Source organism: Leguminivora glycinivorella, chromosome 11 (assembly GCF_023078275.1).
Source record: "Leguminivora glycinivorella isolate SPB_JAAS2020 chromosome 11, LegGlyc_1.1, whole genome shotgun sequence".
In the NCBI taxonomy this organism is placed as follows: domain Eukaryota; kingdom Metazoa; phylum Arthropoda; class Insecta; order Lepidoptera; family Tortricidae; genus Leguminivora; species Leguminivora glycinivorella.
Window position 1 is genome coordinate 9,594,533 of NC_062981.1, and position 27,007 is coordinate 9,621,539.

Here is a 27,007-nt window from a genome sequence, read left to right on the forward strand (position 1 = left end):
GTTTAATATGTAGTCATACTCGATTAAGTCCCGATTTTAAAAATAATATTAAAATAGATGAGAAAAGTACTAAAAGTGCATGTTTTAGTCATAGTTCGTGATTTATGACTTAGTTGATGTCATGTTTACGAACTGCAGCGTAGTTGCGGAAACGTAGATCATTGTAAGTTTTTAAAGTTTTATTTATGTGGCCCCTACCCTACTTTATGATATTTACCCTACTTTATGATATTTTCAAAAATAAGAACCCGATAAAAATCGACTGATTTAACCCCTGGATGACTTCCGTATCGCTATATTTTTATAGGGAAAAAATTAATGAAATATTTAACAGCGGTTTCCGATTTGTTTATACAATAGAATTAAGGTTGAAGAGCATTTTAAAAGTGATTTTTAACTTGAAGTTACCGGCACTCTCGATCTTATAGAAAACTCCGCTGTACCAAACATAATACAAAATGCAAATAAGTTTTGAACATTACTAAATAGTGTGGGCTCTGAGCTCTGTGTAACGCCGTGTCTTGCGTGGGCGACGGTCGCGCGACCGTCGCCGTCGCGTCTCATCGCATCGTCTACTTCCATATCGATAAGGTTTGATTTCGTATGCATCGCATCGCCGTCGCGCGACCATCGCCCACGCAAGCCACGGCGTAAGATGTTGCCCGGTATGTATTAAATACCTGATGTCTGAAAGATTTTTGTCGAGGAGTATCCCAAACTCACATTATGATTCTGATTTAGCTTTTATTTTCTTTGTTCAATAGGATATTTTTTTTTCGCGGACACAGAGCATCAGTATCGCTCCCAAAAAAGGTGTACCCAATAGTTATTAGGACATCGAGGCTTCTAATCTGTCCGAATAACGAATTCCGGAGCGTGCAGTGAAGGGCCGTGAACGTCAGGCCCCGTAGCCGAATGGCATTTCTGCGACGCGAAACGCCACCGAAACGCCGGAGAAATCTAATTTGGTTCAGTCGCGCCAATACGCAGGAGCCATAGAGATACATAGCTACGAAAGAGATATTATCGTGAGCGTTTCGTGAGCGTTTGTGCATTCGGCTACGCACACGACACGAGTGTCCACGCGTCAGGATGGACGGTTGCTTTATTGCGAATTGCGAACGCCCCGGCTGCGTAACACAAATACTTTTGTACATTTTCTTTACTACGTTTCTTTCTACTGAAAATAAAGTATTTGTCGCAGGCGTAGTATTGGCATTTCCAGTAAATGGCCCTTGATTTAGAAGATTCACGGAAATAAGCATGAAATATGTTATTCCCCTTTTGGTGGGAACATAATCAACGAATCGCTTTAAGAACACAAACGTTAACGTAGGGTGTGGTGACGGGTTAAGAATTTCACCACCCCCTTTCTTCCCGTGGGTGTCGTAGAAGTCGACTGTGGGATATGGGTTAAATTATGGCGCAGGCGAGAGGCTGGCAACCTGTCACTGTAATGTCACAATTTGGATATCTTTCAACCCCTTTTTGCCAAGAGAGGTACTGAAACTTAGTAGTTCATGTGCTCTGTCTTGTCTACCCCTTTATGGGATACAGGCGTGATTATAATTATGTATCTAAGTTCCAAGAAAACATGCGCTTTACATCTAGGCAAAATAATGCACTGAAGGCTTTAAAAATGTATATTGATTGATTTTATGCGGTTAACTAGCTTTTACCCGCGGCTTCGCCCGCGTAATAAAAGTATTCTTATTGAAACGTTTACAAAAAATAAGATTTTCATTTGGATCCGTAGGTTTCTTTGTAGGTACATCTGTCCGCGATTATTTCGATTAAGGTAAAGCGGGGCAATTCTCGACTGGGGGGGCATTGTAACTGATCTATTTGCTGTACGGTCAGCCAAGAAAGTGGTTTACCACTTTTCGACTCTTCGAAGAAACCTACGGATCCAAATGAAAATCTTATTTTTTGTAAACGTTTCAATAAGAACACTTTTTTGGCTGACTGTACCTTACAAATATTACTATTGTTTTAAAAGAAATTCTTGCAATGATTGTAGAATTGTTACACAGCGACCACAGCGTAGGTAGTAGGTATGAATATGTATGTATTTTACCTATATAAATATTTATACTGGGGAAACTTCATACAACCCACATAGCCAGTATCTCGACGCTATGGTCGGTAGGGTAAAAAGTACTTCCTTGCATTATCGCTTACAATTTTTTCCATTTTTCTTATACTTATTGCAAACGTAAACATATAAAAGGCAAGCAAACAACGATCTTCTTACAGCACATTGAATGTAATAGTTATTACGGATGCAGGATACTCGCCGATGCCTACTTAATCCCTTCCCACTGAGCCACCTGCATTTTACACTGCCTAGATATCGATTGCCGACCGATTATTCCGACCCCAATCCCTATTCTTATCCCCGTCCCTATCTCTATCCTTGTCCCCGTCCCCGTCCCGTCCCTGTTCCCGTCCCTCCCCTATCCCTATGCCCGTCCCCGTCCCCTATTCCTATCCCTATTTCTATCCCTATCCCCATCCCTACCCCTATCCCTTCCCTATCCCTTCCCTATCCCTTCCCTATCCCTACCCCTATCCCTACCCCTATCCCTACCCCTATCCCTATCCCTATCCCTATCCCTATCCCTATCCCTATCCCTATCCCTATCCCTGACCCTATCCCGTTCCGTCCCTGTCCCTGTCCTTGTCCCTGTCCCTGTCCCTGTCCCTGTCCCTGTCCCTGTCCCTGTCCCTGTCCCTTTCCCTGTCCTTGCCCCTGTCAAATTATCATGCTAGGAGGTGAACTTTGAAAAATCCTTTCTTAGTGCTCCTCTAAGGAACTTCCGTGTTAATTTGAAATCTCTTGAACCAGAAGTAAAGTTAATTTTAAATTGAAGGAAAAATGGAAAAATTCACACCTCCGGCAGGACTCGAACCTGCCTCCGTGGCGCAGTTGGAAGCGCGATGGCCCCGGCAAGGCCAGAGGTCGCAGGTTCGAGTCCTGCCGGAAATGTGAATTTTTCCATTTTTCCTTCAATTTAAAATTATGTAATATCGCTCGCAGACGTTTCTGCATGATAAAAAACAAATTCGGAAGTAAAGTTAAAAACTAAACCTATACTTATGGCTATTTTGGATATTTTAACCCCATTGCACAACAACAGGGGAGAAAATTTCTTTTCCACCTCATTAGATTTTATAATCGTTGTATTTATCGTGATCAGCGACCCGATAAACCATAAAAACGATACCCATATTGTGTTTTTGACTGTACCCCCTTTGCACCCCTTTAGGGGTCAAATTTTCAAAAAACCTGAAACATGTATTTAGTCATATGTCTTTAGGAATCCTCCTGTGAAGTTTCGAATAAAATAGTCAAACTAATCTAGTTTCCCCATACAAACTTTGAACCCCTATTTCCTAAGAGGAGAATTTTGAAAAATCCTTTCTTAGTGCTCCTCTACGCTATATAAGGAACCTATGTGCCAAATTGGAAATCTCTAGGACCAGCGGTTTCGGCTGTGTGTTGATATGTCAGTTAGTCAGTCAGTCAGTTTCTTCTTTTATATATTTTTTGATATTTAAACCCCATTGCACTACAACAGGGAAGAAGGTATTTCACTTCCGCCTCGTTAGATTTCAAAAACGTTGTATTTATCGTGATCAGCGACCCGACAAACCATAAAAACGATACCCATATTGATTTTTTGACTTTATCACCCCTTTTCACCCTTTTAGGGGTTAAATTTTCAAAAAACCTGAAACACGTATTCAGTCATATGTCGTAAGGAATCTTCCTGTGAAGTTTCGAATAAAATAGTCAAACTAATCTTGTTTCCCCATACAAACTTTGAACCCCCATTTGACCCCCTTAGGAGGTGAATTTTGGAAAATCCTTTCTTAGTGCTCCTCTACACTATATAAGGAACCTACGTGCCAAATTTGAAATCTCTAGGACCAGCGGTTTCGGCTGTGCGTTGATATGTCAGTCAGTCAGTCAGTCAGTCAGTCAGTCAGCTTCTTCTTTTATATATTTAGATAATGGTTATCATAATTAAATAAAAAACCTCACATGGATATCAGAAAGCCCGTACGTAGAAATCCCGCGTTCAGTAATATTTGCACAAATAATAGATTTATTCCTATCTATTCACCAAGCACATCGTCTCAACGCCAAACGAGCGCCTATTATAAAAATTTGGTCTCTGTGTTCATAACCCGTGAACGAAGTTTTGCTTCTCTATCGCACTTAGGTACATATCTCATGAGATTCATGAGTTTTTGACATTTTTGAAAATGGTACTCGATAGTTCGTAAAAATCGTTTCGGGCGCTGTTCACATTCTTACCAATATTATGAATATCATTTTCCGTGACATTTATCCTATAGAAATACATCAAAAACTCTTGATTTAGGCTAAGAATCTTGATCAATTTAGAATGCGTAGCCCTAACTACCGAAATGGAAGTAATCTCCTCTCTAACAGGCACATACTTAAAAAGTCTGAACAATGTGTGTGGTACATTGGTCCGAGACTATACATATAATCGTTTGCCCAATAATCTTAAATTTACTGAACTTACATATAATATTTTTATCAATAATCTCAAGGAATATTTATTAAATGCAGCTTTTTATTCAATAGAAGAATTTTTGAATAAAAATAATTGTATATGATTATTAAAAAATTGTTGGACATAATTGTAATTTTTGTAAATATGTATTGACATGTAACTTTTGTTATGAAGAAATAAATAAAATAGAAATAAGGCTTATGCCAGCATAAGACCAGTCACTTCGAGAAGGTGTTTTGAATAGTCTCATTCAAGCAAACGTGATTGGATATCACGCCAGCAGATTTCGAGATCCGTTCGATTTGAAGTTTGCTTATGGCACGTAGATTACGGCTACCGTTTGCAGAATAGACCACAACAATTCATGTGTGGAGAATTATGGGCAATATGCTTGTTTGCTCTTCCGATGATCGACATTGCTCATTACAGTAGTGAAGTTCATTCTTGTGAAGAATCACGGAAGAAAATTTTACGGACACATATTTCTTTACAGTATACGTTTTAGGTAACTAGCTTTTGCCCGCGGCTTCGCTCGCGTTAGAAAGAGAAAAAAAGTAGCCTATGTCACTCTCCAGCCCCTCAACTATCTCCCCTTAAAAAATCACATCAATTCGTCGCTCAGTTTTGCCGTGAAAGACTGACAAACAAACAGACACACACACTTTCCCATTTATAATATTAGTATGGACAAAGACATATGTAACTCCGTATATACGGATAAAGTCTAAGAAAAAAACGTACCTCAAAGCCCTAGAGAAAAAGGTACGGTGGTCTAGATGGCGTAACACCTTTGGGGAACGCTCGGCTTATTTGACATTTTACATTACATTTTACACATATCAAGCTAACAATATGGGCCAAATTGTCAAAACTGAGGTTCAAAAGTTTTAAGCTTGTGTCGAGAGATGGCAGTCTATGCACTCTGATTACACATTTTACTTTGACAGTAACTCTCTATAATACTCGATCCTCTTTGGTATGGATAATGACACCAAGATGATGTTGTTTTATTCCTTGACAGCAACTTGACAGTCAATAAGTACACTATAAAGTTCAAAAAGAAAAATAACTTAGTGCGAAAAACTAACATCAATTTGACGCAAATTCGACGCATGTTCGACATAAGCAGACGGCACGTGTAAGCGGTGTAAGGAAGGCAGAAGGATCCGTCGTAAACAAAACCACAGATTCATGGAAAACTCCACTGAGCCTTCACGGTTAGCTGGCCAAAACGGACAAGGCAATAATATAGACAGACCAAGGCTTTCCAGTAAATCAAGGGTGGCTGCAGGGGTCGGACACTCTTGAACGACGATTCTGGCAATGTTCCGCTCGCAATTCGCATATGCTACGGAGTATATGTATTAGGGTCAACCCTACACACGACAACGGTTATAACTTGACGTCCCTTTGCGTAAGTTAACACTTTCGAAACCGGGCTCTACGCGGCGCTACGACATTTTCGCTACATACGGGGAAACCCATGTAATCGGCTACGCTTCTACGAGCGGTGTGCCCGACAGTCGGGTTCTTGGTAGCGAAAGTGTTAAGCTACCACAGATTAGATAATAACGTGATTTTTTACATATAAATAACCGAAAGTCCGTTGATTAATTAAATTGATTTAATCCCCAAGAAAACCACTCGAGCAATCTAACTTGTGGTAACTAGCGCGCTATCTGGAACCTAATTTAAATGCATGAAAGTTAGAACTCAGTTATAACTCTTCGCGTCAAAGTGTTAATAGTTTATTACAAGAGTTAATCTATGTCGGAAATTAGTCTTCAATAATTATTAGTCTTTCTTATTAACTAGTCGGTATCGGTATCAAAACTGACCTACATACTTCCCTGCAGGTCTGACAGTTGACCAAATAAAGATGGTACAATACGTTTGTTCCTTTGTCATTAGTGGAAAAATCTTAGGTCAATGACCATATTACGCTTTGTTTCTTTGATTCATGCTAAATTTCAGCTTTTGTTATAAAACGCACTGCGATGAAAACGGGAAACTTGACAAAGAGATTGTCCTTCAGTAGCCTTACCATGACTTTTTTGAGTTAAAAAATACGTTACGTTTTCAGTGAGAGTTACGGAAAATGTATGGAAAAACTGAACAGCGCTCCAAGCGGAAACGCTCACGTACTAAAATTTTCATCGGTACCATAAGTTATTAACGTGTTTACTCCGAGTTTTCAATACGTTCCTAACTTTACAGCTAAGGCGCTCTCTTTCTAACTGTATGAAGTCAATAGAACCAGAACTATTTGACAGTCTCTAGTGAAAACTCAATACTTTACGTGAGTAATCATGACAGTCACTAGCGTAAAAGTAAACCACCAATTCACTCTGATGTGTCATTACTGTCAAATTATATAAAAATTCCACAACATTTTCACGATTATATTTGCAATTTTAAATACAATTATGACTAATATGTATTCATTTATAATATTACGTGAAATTCAAGAACAGCTTAAATGTAGCAGTTAGTCAGTAGTTTGATAAAAAGATAAACCAGTGATGAAACCAGTGCTTGATATTTTAACAAAGGTTACAAGTTATATTTTATTCATCATTTTGTACTATTTAGCTACAGTTGAGATAATTATATTGCTTGCTTTCAGAAAAAGGAGTTATTATTGAAAACAATATTTCCTTGCAAGCCGTATGGTATTCAGCAAACCCAACATAGAAGATTGTTCAAATTGATAATGAATGAGGCAGTTACGAATCAACTAATTACCTACAGCAGCAGGCAGTACCAATTCATAGGCAGTTTTGTTCCTCAATGCACAATACTTGTACCTACAGTCACCATAACACCATATCTCGTGGGTATATATTAGAAGTGAACCAAAGGAAAAAACTTCAAAAAAATTATCCTATTACTGAAATAAAGTATCTCATTCTGTGACTTTGTTTATTTTGTAATATTCTTAAGTAACAGGCTAAGTATTTAATAAATTGACGTGAAACGAAAACTAAAAACTTAAAATTCAGCGTTTACGTACATAATATATCAAACATCAATTACAACGACATCGACATAAGGACAAAGTCTAAGGTAAGGTATGAAACTTTTGAAGGCCATTATGGGGTGTATATGAAGATTATAATTTGATTCAAAAGTGAGTAGAAAAAGCATTTGAAACAAGTAAAAATTGTATCTCATTTTTTTGGCAGGACACGTAGCCAAATGCACAAACGATTATGATAACATCGTTATCGTAGCTTAGCTATCTCTATCAGTTTTCCGTATTGACGTGACAGAGCTAGACTGAATTTCGATCGGCGTCTGGCGTCAACGATTGACATTTAAGCTAAGTTCTTGTGTCAAAATTGACAAAGCTATTTTTTTTTATTTATTGGGAGCATTGGCAACTTGGCCATCAGCTCAAACATACAATATTTAATACATCATACAACAGAAGAAACAACTACAGGAATAACAATTACTATGTTAAACATAAAAGTAATAATTGCACATACTGAAATGCTAAACTTATGACTATTTGGTAACTACACAATACAATGTTTTATGAATGAAAAGAAGTATTTTTGAACAATTACAAATTATTTACAAAGCGCCAATAGTGTGCATAATAAATTCATAAATTACAGGGTGTAATTTTGGATACTTTAAAAGAGCCTTCAAGTTGATTTCCCGGTTCTTTGCTTGGCTGAAAATCCCGGGAAATACCGGTACCGAAAGTACCGGGAATTCCCTATCCCTATTAGGGAGCAAACCCTAATAGGGATAGGGATAGGGTTAGGGATAGGGATAGGGGTAATCGGTAGGCAATCGGTAATTGTAAGCTATAATGCGAGAAAGTACTTTTTACCCACCGACAATAGTGTCGAGATACGGGCTATGTGAGTTCTGTTGTATGTAGTTTCCCCAGTGTATATAGAATACATATCTACTCGTACCTACTACCTACGCTGTGGTCGCTGTGTAACATTTCTACAATCATTGCAAGCATTTCTTTAAAAACAATAGTAATATGAGTAATCGAAAAAAACGCAGATAGACGTCTGCATAGAAACCTACGGACCCAAATGAAAATTTTATTTTTTGTATATGTTTGAATAATTTGAATTCTTTTAGTACGCCGGCGAAGCCGCAGGCAAAAGCTAATTCTATATAAGATGCTATGTACCCTTTTTCTGCAAATAAAATATTTCTATTTCTTTACTACTTGAGAACATCACAAATAAACAAAGTCAATTAATGAAATAGTTTATTTTAGTAACAGGATTATTTTTTTGGGGTTGAGGTTCCTTCCTTTATTGGAGCACTTCTATACATAATATACCTGTGATGATCATGGCCAATAATACCATTAAGTGCATCGCGGAACAAAAACACCTATTAATTGGTACTGCTTCCGAAGGTAATGAGTAGCGTAACTGCCACAGTGCCACAGTATTCATATCAATTGAACTATCTTCCATGTTGACTGAATACCATACGGGTTTGTTCGGAAATATTGATTTCAATAATAGCCTCCGTCATCTTTCTGAAACCAAAAACTGCTTTGAGCAATATAATCATCTCAACTGTAAATAGTACAAAATGATGACCAAAAATAACTCATTACCTTATTTGATTTGTTCACTGGTTTATGATGAATTTCACGTAATATTATAAATTAATACAATATGTTAGTCATAATTTTATTTAAGACTGCAAAAATAATCGTGAAAATTCCGTGTGATTTTTGTATACTTAAGTTGACAGAAATGTCACGTCAGAATGACTTTGCCTATGGTTTGAGGCCTACTATACTACCGAATACCGAAGTTATCGAAATGTGGACATGCGTCTCTTTTACTCTTATCAGTATGAAGTGAAAGAGGAAGAGTCCCTCAATGCGTATGTTTCGGAATTCGCAGTAGACCCTATATTGACAGATTTCGATAGGTAAATTTATGGAGATTAGAGGTAAGGAGCGAAAGCTTTAAGTATCAGAAGTGCACATATAAAAGAAAAGATAGGTGGCACTGGAATAGCAGGTACATAAGGGTTTGACAATCTCTTAGCCTTCTCGGTAGTGACCCCGCCTACGGAGCAAGAGGTCCCGGGTGCAAATCTTGATAAGAGCTTTTTTATTTTTTTGTACTACATAATATCTTTTCCTGGATTATTTTATATTTTTACATACATACATACATACAATCACCCCTGTATCCCATGAAGGGGTAGGGAGAGCACATGAAACTACTCAAGTTCCAGTGTCACTTTTGGCAAATAAGGGGTTGAATGAAAACGAAATTGTGACATTGCAGTGACAGGTTGCCAGCCTCTCGCCTACGCCACAATTTAACCCATATCCCACAGTCGCCTTCTACGACACCCACAGGAAGAAAGGGGGTGATGAAATACTTAACCCGTCACCACACGGCATATTTTATATTTTTAATATCAAAAAATATTTTGTTTTGTTACAACTTTTCGAAATTTCATTCGCAAGACTTACAACATTACCTAAGAATCCTAAGATGGGGCAAACAATGTAAAAGGGCTTAAGTTGACATTTTTATTAATAAAACAATAACTAAACGCAATTAAAATACACAAAATGAATATTTAAAAAAATCAAAAATCAAAAAGAACGCTGTCAGGATCGAACCTGAGAACATCTGCATACGAAGTCAGCGCACTACCACGGGACTACATCTTGACTTGTTCGGTATGACGAAATCAGCCTAGAGAATAGAACGTCTAATCTCATGTCACGTCGCTGATCATTGAGCGAGACATGAGAGATTTGTAACCTCAATTACAAGGCATCAGCCGGTCATTTTTGCGACTGTTCTACTTCGACAGATTTTCCTCCTAGTTTTTCTGAGACGGATGGAAATTGTAATCGTTTTATGTTTGCTACAAATATATGTTTAGGTGGAACTCTTCACACTCAATACTTTATCACATCACTATTTAGTTTTATCCAAATTAAGCTTATGATGGCCATGTCACAAGTAATAAAAATGTGTGAAATAGCACCCTGTTGACCTGTTGGCATTTAAATGTCAAAAGCTTCCAGTACGACCACAACTGAACAAAACACCCCAGTACAAAATATCCTTACATTAATTTGAATTCACGACTCTGGAGAAGGAAATCTTCTTTTATGTTAATTAGACGTTATATTTTTCAAAAAGACATTGCTTAGACAAACTGCGGGTTTTGTCGATATTAAAAAGCCAATGAATAATTGATGATGTTAATGGGAATTTGCAGTTATTTCATTGCTTTGGCATAATTTATGGAAAATTTTACTTCATTTTGCATCCAATGTTTGTCGTGTGTTGTATTCAAGGCTTAAAAATTATTCGAACTGGGGACCGATTTTTGAATTTCGAAGGCATGAATTCGCCGTTCGAAAGTCGTAGTAGCATTACGTCGTTTTCCACAGACTTTCGAACGGCGAATTCATGCGTTCGATATTCAAAAATCGGTCCCCAGTATCGATAACGTTAACGACAGATTAAATAATGCTCATTTCAATTTATTTTATTTATTCACAAATAAGCTTACAGTTAACACCAAGCGCTTAAAAGTTAGGTTGTAACATAATAATATATACAAACAAGTCACTTTATACAAACATTAGAAACATACAACAATTAAACATTATAAACAAACAAGCAAATAATAAATCAATAATAACTAATAAGTAATGTAAAAAAAAAACTATTCATACTAATCCATAAAGTAAATTAAAACTAATCTATAGGTACATTACATTATGTACCTATAGATTAGTTTTTTCTCATGGTTGCATTTAACCTGGCGGAACTTATATAAAACCATTGTTCTTTATTATAAAACAAGTACGTATTAAAATACGCCCATTCCACCCCTTATAAGTTACTAGCGACCCGCCCCGGCTTTGCACGGGTACTCGGGTACTATACCTACATGTAAACCTTCCTCTAGAATCACTCTATCTATTAAAAAAAACCGCATCAAAATCCGTTGCGTAGTTTTAAAGATTTAAGCATACATAGGGACATAGGGACAGAGAAAGCGACTTTGTTTTATACTATGTAGTGAATAGTGATGATGATAGTGATATTTACATACCCACGTAACAAAATTGCAACTCTTTGAAATTGTGTCTAAAATATTTCTCTTCCTAGTTTGTTAATGGACTAGAAAACATCCTTTCACTTCAAATTTTCTCCAACCGAGAAACCTAAAAGCTTGACATCATTCGTCGGGGCCACTTTGTGTTATCTCTTATCTCAAAATGTTACTCTTTCAGATAACGTCGATAATTTGATCGAATTTATCGAGATAAGTGAAAATCGACGTGGGGTCGGCGGGGGTGTCCGCATTTGTAGACGCCGAATCGAATTGAGCAGTTGATTTCATAAGTGAAAGACTTCAGTGGACGCTCGGAGCGGGGCGGGCATGCAGTGGGGCGGGTGAGCGGGCCGAGCGGGCGTATACATGTACCACAGAATTATAGTTAAGCCAGAATGAGTATATAGTTAGGTCAAAAAGTGTGTCATGACAGTGATGACGTCACTGAATAATGTTGACATTATTAGTAAGTGCGAGAGGGACACCAGCCCAAACAATGCCCTCTCATGTGGACCGTTTTCGCTAGTCTGATACGATCACAGACTCGCCGCCAAGCGGCGCGGCGCGCGCCACGCCGCCGCCACGCCACTTGGGGCGCGTCTTACGTCCTTCCTATACAAAATGTACTGAGGAGACGTTTTTTGAATTACACTCAGGTGGCGTGGCGCGGACGTCCGTTGCGCGCCCCGAGACACGCGACGCTCTGATGTGGCCGGTCCCTAAGTCATTCCGTATAGACAGATAAAGTCTAAGAAAAAAACGTACCTCTAAACCATAAAGAAAAGGGTACGGTGACAAAGATGGCGTTACACCTTTGGGGAACGCTCGGCTAGATGGCGCTAATAAAAATATTTGACATTTTAATTAACACATATCAAGCTAAGAATATGGACCAAATTGTAAAAACTGAGGTTCAAAAATTTTATGCCTGTGTTGAGAGATGGCAGTCTACGAACTGTGATTACACATTTTACTTTGACAGTGACTCTCTATAATACTCGATCCTCTTTGTTGACTCTAATATTTGTCACACTAATATTTAATTTTAAGTGTGGTTGTTTTTTTGCGATTAAACGCTTGTAACGACTTGTCTCTGGTGGTTATTATTTCTCCTGCACCAACATAAATGTCTCTGTTTAACCCAATGGTTGACTGATAGAGAATGCCTTTTGGCATTAAGTCCGCCATTTGTACATGTTTCTTTGGTTGTGCAATAAAGTTTAAATAAATAAATAAATAAACGTTATCTGAGGAAAATGACATGGCTGTGCTCGGGGCGTGATGTGATTGTAATTTTTATAAATTTCTAATCGCGATTGTACCTCATAATATATCTGACGCTGAATAACAGAAGCGTAGTTTGGTCTACTTTTGTACCCCTTATGATATGAACATATATTTTTTTGACACATAAGATTAGATATCAAAATTCAAGGGGCAAAGTTTAATGGCATGTGGGGTCTGTGATTTCATTACTAATTACCAACGCTTTTTAGGGTTCCGTAGTAATTACCTTAACGCCATGTCTGTCTGTCCGTCCGTTTTTAACATCCGTCCGTCTCTAGTTTAGCACTAGAAAGCTGAAATTTGGTACCAATATGTATATTCACGCCGACAAAGGAAAAAAAGCCTTACCTGATTTTTTTTTTATTACCAAGAATATATTTAATCATAATCATAATATCGTTTATTGCACCTTGGTGAAAAGTTGTTACACTACATGAAGAATCTCATGGACCCCGGAAGGGTGTAGCAAATAATTTTCTAGACTTACGCTAAGTAGAATTGTCAAATTTACTTACATACTATATTTATTATTTATATTATACAATAACTACATCTCCGCTACTCGCAAACTTCTCGTTCCTCGATTAAAACTTCTTTAACGACTTATCTCCGCTTAGTTTACTATAACATCAGGGTACTTAACCCATGTCAGCTAATGGTGATCGTTAAATCTTTATTCCTGTCACTGTATATCAAATCCACGACTCTGAGGAAGTAACAGGAGTACTTCGCCTTTTTAGAGTCAAACGTGACTTTTCTGGTTGGAAAACTTCATATCCATAGCTAACCCAGAATTGGATAAAATCATATTAAATGAAAAAATCGCATTCGGCGGGACTTGAACCCGCGTCGTCTAGATACTTCCCATTGCTCTTAATCAATTTCGGTTTCGGAAGCCCTGCTACTACCTCACATATATTTCCATTCCTTTCTTTATGTATGTGCCATATTCAATCAAATCGATACCTATTCTCGATAATGCGCTACTCCCTTAATATAGATGCAAATTTGAAAGATTTGCTTGTCCATCTATAGCATCAATATGAAACCTATTTTATCGACAAACGACAATGTTAGATACCTTTTGATTTGATGTTACATTTTCCCCTAAATATTAAATATTGTAGTATTGTTAACTAGTAAACGTTGCGCCTCCCTAAAATTGGTATTCTAAATCTAAATCTGTTACTAAAATCCTAAAATTAGAATACGCCTCTAAGAGATTCAGACCTTCAGAGCACAAAAGCCTCTCAGCGTCACTCAATCCTACGAAGCGCGACATTGTCCAAAGTATGTTGGCATTCTTGTCGTCATTTCCAATCCCTTAATGCGTTAACGCTGTTTTGTAAGGTAACAAATATTATCGGAATAATATGAAAATGAAAGGGAGTGGAAATTTTGGTAGTCAAGTCGGAATATAATATTATGGAGGTATCGAATTTTCCACCTCGTCTTAAATTTGGCGAGTGTTCGATGTAACTTGTTTTGAAACTTATGGGTTGGTTTTCGTCATCTGGGAAAAATTACATTGCTAGACCATGAGGATAGTTCGAACGACGAAGATATCCAAATCATTATTTAACCGACTGCCAGCTCTCGGGAGTGACACAAAATGGAATGCCATTTTGTGTTTTTGGTTGTTGTGTTTGAGCTGGCAGTCGGTTTCTAAAAACTTGTGCCTACAAATCTTGGGATGATTTGTCACAGCGGACCCCAGGCTCCCATGACCTGCGGCAAATGCCAGGATAACGCAAGGAGGATGATGAATCGATTACTGAACATGTGTAAAGTTAGTCCCATCATTATCAATCAGTTGTCAACGTAGCTTGATCTTGCTCTAGCTATTTTGTACATACTTAGACCAAAGAATGGTGAAAGAAATCTGCGGGGCATCTCTACCTCTGGATGAGACTAGCCTGGACCGGGATATAAGTGGCGTACACGAAGCTTATGCTCAGCAGTGGGCGATTAATGGCTGAAAATGATGATGTAAACTATGTCAGATACTAGCTTTTGTCCGCGGCTTCGCTCGCGTTAGAAAGAGACAAAAAGTAGCCTATGTCACTCTCCATCCTTTCAACTATCTCCACTTAAAAAATCACGTCATTTCGTCGCTCAGTTTTGCCTTGAAAGACGGACAAACAAACAGACAAACACTTTCCCATTTATAATATTAGTATGGATATTTTGTAGCTAAAAATGAGAAAAGAAATAGTCGAGTAAATTATAAATAACTCTCAACGGGTACTTGTGAAAGTCCCCAGGAGATACTCGGATGTCGGTATCTTAAAGTCAAGGTTAAAGTTAGCGTCATCGGTGGCTTGGGGGCGTTTAAGAGGATAAGGGAGGACCGATTCTCCATACAAATGTGGTCCTTATTTTTCTCCTAGAATTTTGGCATTATGGAAAATATTTTTACACAATTTCATGAGTTTTAATGAGCTATGTCCCTATGTTTTATTTTTTAGATTAAAAAAATTAAAAGCTAAAACTAAGCTTTTATCTCGATTTAATAGTAAAAAAAAAACAGCTGACGTATAGGGTCGTAGCTATGGCAAATATATGTTACTGTAAAAGCCCAAAGTTCGGTAAAACTTATGATTTACCAGCACAAACTAGGTTTTACCTGTGTCGAACGTTAAAAGCCTGAAATACAGAATAATGACCGATGATTTCGGGATTTCGCCGAAATTGATTTATATATTTGCCTATAAGTACCTACATCAAAGTTGTGTCATTTAGTTTCCTTAATAATAAATATACAGGGATAAAACTTAACTACATTTGTATAGGAAATCGACAGTCCCTATTTCCCTTAACGGATTACTTCAGTGGCTTTCGGGGAGAGCCATGGATTTGCGGCTAAACCGTATTAAAGCCCCCAGGAGTGCGGTGAATTGCCAAGTAGCCGCAAATCTTGGTGACGGGTAGTTTACTTATATACTTGGGTACATAGCCAAGTGCGCAAACACTAACGATATATCGTTTTTCTAACTAACTATCTCTAACTAACTATTTTGACGACCGGTCTGGCCTAGAGCGTTGTAACCCTGCCTGCTAAGCCGCGGTCCCGGCTTCGAATCCCGGTAAGGGCATTTATTTGTGTGATGAGCATCACAGATATTTGTTCCTGAGTCATAGATGTTTTCTATTTATATAAGTATGTATTTGTCTATATAAGTAAGTATATCGTCGTCGCCTAGCACCCATAGTACAAGCTTTGCTTAGTTTGGCGTTAGAGAGCCGGACTTCGATCGCCACGTAGCGTCAACTAAAAACTGCGGGGCACTTCTGGATGAGATTAGCCCAGGACCGGGATGAGTGGCGTACACGAAGGGAGGCCTATGCTCAGCAGTGGGCGATTAATGGCTGAAATGATGATGATGATGATGATGTAGCGTCAACGATTTGTCACTTCGGCTGGGCCGGCTTGTGAAAGCGGAAATTATTATCGTAGCGCGGTTTTTATGTTGTTATGTTACTCGTAATGGCAGTAGGTAATTCGTTTTTAGAATAGGTAGATTACGTAGTATGTATTTTCATTTTGAACTTATCGAGTACGTAGGTCCTACGAGAACACAACTCAATGTAAATAGTCAAAACAAAACCATTAAGCACTTTGCTAATCCACGAAAGATAACATGGTAGCTAGACAGTCAATCTGTTATTGTTAATTTTTTCGTAGGTATAAATGACCTCCTTGCGTATTATTTCTGTGCAAAAAGTAAATAGATGAAACCTCCTTCAAAAGAATAAACAACACGAGGCATCCTCTGGATGTTCCAAGGAGGTATAATTTTGTGTCGATTAATAGGATTTCCGCAAAGTAACGATGACGCCTGGGTCCCTAGCCAACATCACAATCGCTTGCCCTCATCCCGTTATCGTAGCTAGCTCTCTCTAGCGGTATTGACGCACAGAGTCAGTTTGCTTTCATCGCCATGTTATCAGCTGCAAAAGTGCATGGAGAAATTATGAATAAATTCATTATAAACTGAAATAGATACCATACACTAAAGAAAAAGCGATCAAGCCCACTGGTGGCGAAGCCGGGAATCGAACCCGGGTCTCCAGCTAACGCGGCTGACGTGTTCGACCGCTACACCACCCCGACCGCCGAGGTACCCGCTTCGCTTTTTCTTTAGTGTATGGTATCTATTTCAGTTTATAATTTATATATAGTAGTGTTACTACTTAAAAAAACAAATCAAAAAATATTTCATAAAATAATTTGATTTGTTCCCTACATCAATAAATTCATTGATAAATTCGCAATGCACTTTTGCAGCTGATAGTACTTAGCATCAACGATTGTTACTTCGGCTAGGTCAGCAAATTATAACTCAATTTGCCTTTAGGTACTTTACAATAAAAAAATATTTTTTATTAGAATTTATTAAAATGTGTGCAGAATTAGAATGTATAATTGTATACATACTTATACTAATTTATTGGGCATTTGGCGGATTTAATTTTACATCATATTAGGGCCACTTGCACCAACGAAAATGGAGGGTTAACCCACCATTTTATATGGAATTTGACAGATGACAGCCCACTAACTGCATGAGTTAAGTGGTTGGTGCAAGTGGGCCTTAATGAACGGAAGCAATATCTTCAATTTTAATTTGAATCCAGTTTAGTTCTAATAAAAACTTATCCTTTATCCTTATTAAATATATCTGGTATTGCATTGTACCTATTGATTCCAAGTCTATAGACAGTGCTACAAAGGAAGGGTCAATCTGGATCCGTCCTTATTGGCCCCGATCTTATACGAGTAGATACTCGTATTCTTATACCCGTATATTATTATAGTACCTATGCAAATACTGGGTACATAATATAATTAATAATGAGCATTAATAGACCTTTTTAAAATATGATGTGGCTTATGGTTTTCACCAGACATTCCCTAAAGCTTCTTTTCTATACCCATAAAGAATTAGGACCATTTTCCGATGAAAAACCACGATGAGACGTGATGTGTTTAGTTTTGTAATGATTTCGAACCACATTTTTTAGAAAACTACTGAATTTGATTCGCCACAAGAAAATCTTGTTTAACGATGTCAAGTATAAACTAAAGCAAAAGTTTGGTAGGTACTCAATAAGTTTTGATAACTTATTTGATTTTAATTCAGTTGAGGATATATTATGAATTCAATCCACAATAATAGTAAAAAAAAAACGTGAAAATGTCGTTTGATAATAAATAAAGTAATTTAAAAAAGAATCCCACGTGTTTATAAAAATGCGAACAATATTAAATTAATTTTTATTAAGCAGAAACGTCTGCGAAAAATGTTTGCGAACAATATTCTTCTGAAAACGCAATTATATTCAAATGAATATCCGATTTACACTGGAAATCCATTACATTGTTTTGTCGAGGTGAGAAGAGAGGAATTCCTTTATCACTTCCGCCAAGCTGGTTTCTAAATTAAATTACTGGAAATCGCACTTGTTTACACACTTGACTTACAATAATTAAATCAGAGACTGCCCAAGAAATCAATTCACGTTGATTTTATTTCATAAATTCTTCTACTTGTAATATAAACATGATTTATAGTCTTTATAAATCATTTAACGCAAGTTAAAATCTTAAAATATTTAAGACTAAAAATTATTTAAAAATTAGTAATAATTATAAACTATGATCATATTTAAGTAGATCCCATCCCAAGTAATTGATTTTGTTATATGATAAGTATTATTATAAGTATTAGAGCAAAGTATATATTAATAATACATGATGATAAAATAAGTCAAATACAATTCTAATTACATCAAGGTGGTACTCAGGGTCTGATGATGGAGCCAGATGGTGGTCACCAGTACCAATGAACCATATGACTAAACCGCTTCGTGTTTAGGGTCATTGGGTTCGTCTCAACAAGACCTTTGACAAGAGGTGGTACTCAGGGTCTGATGATGGAGCCAGATGGTGGTCACCAGTACCAATGAACCATATGACTAAACCGCTTCGTGTTTAGGCTCATTCCCAACAAACAAAATATCCTTATAAAATCAATCTATAAGGGCTAAACACTCATAGTAGTTTTAAAATAGCATTCATTATGCCAGAGTTCCTTATAGCGGCTCATTATAAGAGAATTTGGCCTAATAGTACATTTACTCTTATAATTTGGCCATGTACACGTTAATAAGTCAAATTTATATGACTGCAATAAGGGTTTGAAAATATTTACTCTTATAGTAGCTCATTATAAGAGGATTTGGCCTATAGTACATTTACTCTTATAACTTGGCCATGTACACGTTAATAAGACCAATTTATATGACTGCAATAAGGGTTTAAAAATATTTACTCTTATAGTAGCTCATTATAAGAGGATTTGGCCAATAGTACATTTACTCTTATAACTTGGCCATGTACACGTTAATAAGTCCAATTTATATGACTGCAATAAGGGTTTAAAAATATGTATTCTTATAGAATCCATTTAAAATGCCTTTTCGCTGTATAATATTAAAAGCACTATAAAAGCTTTTGTTATGGCCAATTGTTCTTATAAAAGTAATGCATCAGATAACTATGATGCTTTATGCCCCATAGGAGCATATTATAAAACGTCTATCCAGCAAACAAATTATAGCATTTTATAAAGTGTTTAAAAGAATTAAAGCAATACATTTTCTCTTATACAATAATTATAAAGGCATTATTCTTGAAAGTGTCGTATTAAAAGTTTTTATAAAACTTGATTCGTCATTTTGAAAATCCAGCGAATGTGAACAATCTGATCCCAACTTATCGATTAGTGGTTCCGTAGAGGATGCCATTATGGAATAATTATAAGAATATGCAGGCAAGCAGCAGTGACAGTAATACAGGTATATCGTTAAATGATGAATTGAGTTTGGATTTAGCTTAATAATTATATTTTTTGTTCTTATTTAAGGTGTCTGTAGCTCTGCGGTGAAAAATGTTAAGGTATATACAGCGGGGCCGCGGGGCAGATCTCGACTGGAGGGCAAATGTAACTGGTCCATTGTTTCCATGTTTTACAATGTTTACATTATTAAATAGAGTGTCCACCGGTTATACCAGACTAGCATGCACTCGGAGGTGGCCAATTATACATAACTGAGCGTATAAGAGACTATTACCAAGGCACTTAGTTTTTTTATCCATCAGTACCTACTAATATTAATTTTTAAGATTAACTTTATTAGAATAAGTTCCAAAAGTGTATTCCTTACTTTATGGACTTTGGTCTGAATTAAAAAAAATCTTTTATTGCGGATTATCATTGTGAATGTTGGACGATCTGAATAAGTGAATACAATGTTCGGCTATTTTAAGAAGAAACCGATTTTATATGTAGTCATTTTGGGACTAAGACAGATTAAAATTGAGGACAAATAAAGACAAACTCACTGTTTTTAAGATATTTATTTATGTGCAACGAAACCAAACCGATACAAGTAACTTTATAAGATTAATATTTTCAGTTCTATTGCTCACGATGTTGCTGTTTCAATGAGTCTACATACTTCAAAATATTAATATATTCTTCAGAGCGCCTGCTACACGGTGGTAGAAATTGTAATTAACCTATCAGTATATTTCCAAAATAATAAGTAGTTTCCTTTATCGAGGTCTTCATCAAATTCACAAAAGATATATTGATTTTCGTTTTCTTGTTTTGAATTATCAGCGCCATCTTTGCTTGGTGTGATTTTTTTACAACCTAAACTATTTCCTGCGTCCTCTTCCATTTTGCATGTTTTTTGATCCACCACTCCGGGCTTATTTTTGAGTGTAAGTAATGATTGTGACTGATTTTCTCCATCAGAATATGTGACGTTTTGTAGTTCATCTGTAATAAAAAAAAAAATTTGAAGTCTTAGGCTAGGCTGTTTATAGTTATCGACACAAAGTCCGTTGTGATGGCGGTACTGAAATCGTCTGTGGTTTTCAATAGCACTTACTTACTAAGAGGAGGAGAAGAGTTGTCATCTTCACGTCACTAAAAACGGCTGACTATGTATCTCATCCACAGATTCTGTAACAATAACCATAATAATAAATATCAAATAGAGTATTTGACTCAGTATTTACAATAAATCAATAGGAAGTAATAAAACAAGGCACCAGAAGATTAAATATTCCGAGGCACAAGTTTGTTTTAAATTGAAAATTCTAGGTATAACTTCCTAATGAAATATTGAAAATATCAGTATTACCTGACATGCTGCGGACTACACGGTTTTATTTTGTTCTATGCCGGTTAATTGAACCAAACCTTTATCAAAGCGTTCCCCAAAATACCGGTTTAAAAAGAACGGTCTTTCGAACAAAAATGCATTTTCAAAGTTTTGCGCCAAGTACATAATAAAGATAACTAGACAGCGGATTTCAGGTAGCGATTTAAATATTAATATGGATATGACTAGTGCAATTTTTTAAATACATGTCATGTGGTTTATAATCTATTATTATTACCTACATCGCACACCACAAACTTCACTGAATAATTAGATTAAATTAATGTTATTTTTTCAACAAACTACATTTAAAAAAAAGTATTTTATTCTAAATAATGGACTTTCAATTTAAATATATATAGGAAGCGAATTATTTTCATTTTTATATTCTTTGAGCCATAATAGAAGTTTTTACTGTGCAATGCGCAGAAGAAATATTAAAGAAATAAGTATAAATAAATATTTTTTTTATTTTTATTTATTATCATTATAATTTTTGCCCAATATTCACAAAAGCATCCAAAATGGGTTTTGTTTTTATGTTCCCATACATTTTTTCGTGTGTAGAAAAAATAATAAATATTGTATGCGAGTCATATTCATATTAATATTTAAATCGCTACCTGAAATCTGCTCTCTAACGATAACGTTATGAATTTTTAACTGGCATCCGTTACAAATATTTAACTAGATGGTAAGGTTCGGGATTTCACTAATTGTGAGAAGGAACCCTAAAGATATATAAAATGGCGAATCTTAAGTAACACCGGTGGCTATTATAAAGTGTTTACTCTTATAGAGTATTTGTAAATGATGTGCTTACTGCTTTTACTCTTATAACAGCCTTGCTTAAGACATGTCAAAATTAATTAACCGCATTTTTAGTACAAAACCGTTGAAATACAAGGGCGCATTAATAATACAACACATTTTATATCACATTTCACCATGAAATTGGATTCCCACACAGTTTTCATAATAAATAAGCAAATAATTGTAATATGTAAAAGTTAACTTACCGTTTACTAACTTGCAAAATGGATGACTTGATGATGATGTACACATAAATCACTACGAAAAGCACAATAAACTTTTAAAACAGCATCCTGTTTCGCCGTTATGAGTTTTACTCCCTTATATCTGATGATCACAAAACGTGTACAAGAGCTATTGCCCTTATTAAAGCTTTGAATATGATTCTTACAAGTATAATTGCCTTTATTAAAGCATTAAATATGATTCTTATTAGTACATTAGCCTTTTAAAAGCACTTTTCTTGCCATTATAAGGTTAACTTTCTTATTGCATGCCATAATAAAGCACGTACAAGATAAGAAAGCTAATAATATAGCAACTACAAGGGGGATATAAGGTTTTTGGCCTTATAAGGTGTGCCCAAATGCCCTCTTGTAAAGGGTTTACAAGGTTATTATAAGAGTACTATTTTTGGCATTATAAGCCACTATAAGACTAATTTTTGTTAGTTGGGTTGGGTTCGTCTTAACAAGACCTTTGACAAGAGGTGGTACTCAGGGTCTGATGATGGAGCCAAATGGTGGTCACCAGTACCAATGAACCATATGACTAAACAACTTCGTGTTTAGGCTCATTGGGTTCGTCTCAACAAGACCTTTGACAAGAGGTGGTACTCAGGGTCTGATAATGGAGCCAGATGGTGGTCACCAATGAACCATGTAACTAAACTACTTCGTGTTTAGGCTCATTGGGTTCGTTTTAACAAGACCTTTGATAAGAGGTGGTACTCAGGGTCTAGGGAATGCAGCTAGAACCGAAAACCGAGTTTCGGTTTTTTTTCGGTGAAACTCGAAACCGATTCGAATTTCGGTTTTTAACCGAGTTTTTGTTACCTTCAGGTAAGTTGTTAAATAAAACAGGTTTTTCCCTTATATTGTGTTTTTATGAGCTGTGTAAACACAGTATTAAAAAAATAATCTCATAGGACGATTTGTCGACTGTTGGGACCACTTTTTCTTTTCTTTTTCTTTCTTGGGACCACTTTCAATTTAGGTGGAGATTATTGCTTTGTAACGTAAGTGATGTTACATATTTTCTTTATGTTAGACGCATCATATTCCGATTTAAAATGGGATGGGACACTATTATCAACTCTCTGAGAACGAATCTCATTTATAATTGAAATAATGAAAGTAATCGTTTTGGCATCTTTTGTGTCCTGGTGAGGTCTTTAATTTTTAACCGATTTCCAAATATCAATGGAGGAGTAAAATGAAATAAATATCATATACAAAGTAAAAATTATCGGAAACAGATGCCTTAACCTCACCGTCCAAGGCCCTAGGTCACGCGGCCGCGGTAGGCCTAAGAAGCGCTGGCTGGACTTCGTGACAGCGGACATGGAAGAGAACAATCGCTCACCTCAGGATGCCGAAGACCGGGCAAAGTGGAGAAGGCTGAGCAGGAAAGCGGACCCTGGCGCTAGGCCGGGAAAACGCTAGGTTGAAGAAGATACAAAGTAAAAATTACCAAGGCCTCCAAGTGTCCAAAGCTGATTCTAAGAGATCAATGGAGGAGGTTATCAATTCATCTGTATTTTTTTTAAATATTTGTTATTCGATATCTCCCTCAACTCTGAACCGATTTTAATATTTTTATCGAATGTATATACAGTTTGGTCCTATTTTGATCAAGTGGTGTCCAGTTCTGATGATGGGATCCTGGAGAATTGAAGGAAACTCTTCAAATCTTCAAGGTAAACTGATTTTTGTTTGCTAAGAACGTTGGGGTTTTAAGCCAAATTTTGGTCGAGCTCGTGTTTTGGTGGCGGCCTCCATGAAGAATGAAGGGAACTCCTCAAATCTAAACGGCACACCAATAGTTACTTTTGTATTTTTATAAGAAAATCAAGGAATTAAATTAAAAAGAATGGCATTTGATGAAGTGGAACCGCTGATGATGATCAGAAAGAAACTCTTAAAGACACATGGCATATGATAGTTGATTTGTTTTCTTCGTTATGTTTGTAAAGCATGTTGGGTTTCAAGACGTAATTTTGTTAAGCTCGAGTTCTAATAATGGGATTCATGAGGAATCCAGGGAACTCCTTAAACCTTAACGGTATACGTATATTGTCTTTTGTATTTTTATCAAATAAAACAGTCGCGTTTGATGGAGTGGAAAGATAAGCTCCTTCAAAACTTTTTTATATGATTGTTAATTAATTTACCCGATTGGCTCCGACCTGGACCCGAACTCAAACCCGATACCGCATCCGCAAAACTTTACTTTTAGTTAATTTTACCTACAGTGTCTCCGCAAAAGAAAAAAGCCCCAAAATGTCTTCTTTTATCCTACAATTTCGTGAAAATAGCATATTATGTTACAATTACAAATCTCTTAAACACCGTTCAGTTGCCTTTTAAAAAATATCAGATATTTGGCGTATTAGCTGAATCTTGAACAACGTAAGTACTAAAAGAACAAAATGGTCGTTAGAAGTTTAAAAAGCGCTGGTGGCCTAGTGGTAAAAAAATGCGAACGTGAACCCCGGTTCGTACCAATGAGTTCAGAACTTATGTGCGAAATGTCATTTGATATTTACCAGTCGCTTTTTGATGAATTAAAACATCACGAGGAAACCGGAATAATTCCAATAGGTTCCGGTTGAAAGGTCAGACGGCAAAAGCTTTCGTAAAGCTAATGCATGTGCCAAATCTTGGGATTATTTGTCAAAGCGGACCCCAGGCTTCAATGAGCCGCGGCAAATACCGGTATAACGCAAGGAGAACGATGATGGTCGTTAGAAGTTTAAATAACAATTACAAGTAATTTGAAAAAGTAAAGTGATCACTGTATAAATTTGAAATATTTGAACAAGTTAAGTGATCTACATTGGCTTTACGTCAGTTTCTAGGTGAGAATTTGCATCTTAACTAATGTATTTAGTACTTTTATAAAAAAATCCTTCAACGAAAAAACTCGAGTTTAACTCGGTTCAAAACCGAGTTTTAAATCGGTGAAAACCGGACGGTTTTAACCGAAACTCGGTTTTTTCACTACTCGGTTGCATTCCCTATCAGGGACTGATGATGGAGCCAGATGGTGGTCACTGGTACCAGTGAAGCATGTAACAAACCACTTCTTCAAGGTCTTGTTGAGACGAACCCAACTGAGTACCACCTCTTGTCAAAGGTCTTGTTGAGACGAACCCAATGAGCCTAAACACGAAGCGGTTTAGTCATATGGTTCATTGGTACTGGTGACCACCATCTGGCTCCATCATCAGACCCTGAGTACCACCTCTTGTCAAAGGTCTTGTTGAGACGAACCCAATGAGCCTAAACACGAAGCGGTTTAGTCATATGGTTCATTGGTACTGGTGACCACCATCTGTCTCCATCATCAGATCCCGAGTACCATCTTGTTGTGTCTTAGACCGTATTGTAATTTTAACATATTTGTCATCACAACGTTCTAAATGTTCTAATACTTTAACATTCAAACATAACAAAATATTACAAAAGCAAAACTTACGGATCTAGGATCAAATTCGTTGGTCGCTGTATACACACACACAATGCGGGGTTAGCCCGTGTATAAACAAGGCGTCCGACCCACACAACGATAAAATATTCTCGTCGTCTGCGATGAAAACTCGGAGAGCAAAGCGACATACGTCTTACCTTCACGAGCTCCGACGCGGCACTGAAATCGCGGGCGTTCGTCACTGGTAATATAGCGACGGGAGGGCTAGTTTTCAAAAAATTGGCAAAAAATCATTATAAAATATTATAACGACTAATGGATAGCAGCAATTTAAGCAGATTGTGCAGATTATTTATATACTAAAATAACTTCGATAACATGTAGATTTTCGGAGAAATGATCACTTGTTTCGATGTATTCTCTTTATCGATGAATATTGTGTATTTTACAATATATCGCCTTTTTTTGTCATAGCGCTCTTAAGCTGCTAAAAGTTACCGTATTAAAAATGTTTCAAGTTTGGGATCCTTGTGGATCGTGAATTTTCTTGCATAAATATGCACCTTCTGTAATGCTATTAAAATATGATTAAACTTGTCTGAAATACACTCTAAAACAAATTAAATTATTTTCATAGGAAATATTTTAATTTGGGCTCCATAAGCTTCAGTAATTGTGTCATAATTATACTTGAAAATTTCGACCCTTGCCGCCGTGACCAGTTGGCCGAGTGGTTCAGGCATCCGTGGCTATAACGAAGTACGCTGGTTCGAGTCCAGCATTGGACACTTGGAGGCCTTGGTAATCTTTTTTTTATATGACATTTATTTCAGTGTATTGTAGGTATTCACACCATAACTAAATAACAATAAATGCAGTTAAACTGAATAAATACTATAGCTTCGAACGACAACATAATATGAATTTAAATCTAACGTTTCGCTGGAAATTGAGCCAAATTTTACCAAAGTACACGCTTTATCTGTGAGAGCTTTGTTAGATATAGGGAATGCAATTACCGGTCGTTTTTCAAAACCGATAATTTACCGACATAGCGTCGCCAAAACCGGTAAACCGGTAATTTCCCGGTTTTTATTTTATTTCATGAAAAATCAATATTTTCCGTCAAAATCGATAATTAAGTAGTTTTTTTAGTAGTGTTCATTAAACTACCATTTTCAAAAGACAAATATGATTAATGAAGTCTTGAAAAAAGCAGATTTTAGGACTTTGTTACAAAAAATAAATACATTTTAGATGCTAAATCTTACAATTAGCACTCATCTCATCTTCGATAAAATCAACTAAGACACCAGAAATCATCACAGATTATTGATATAAGTATCACTTATTTGTAATTGCGTTAAGGACAA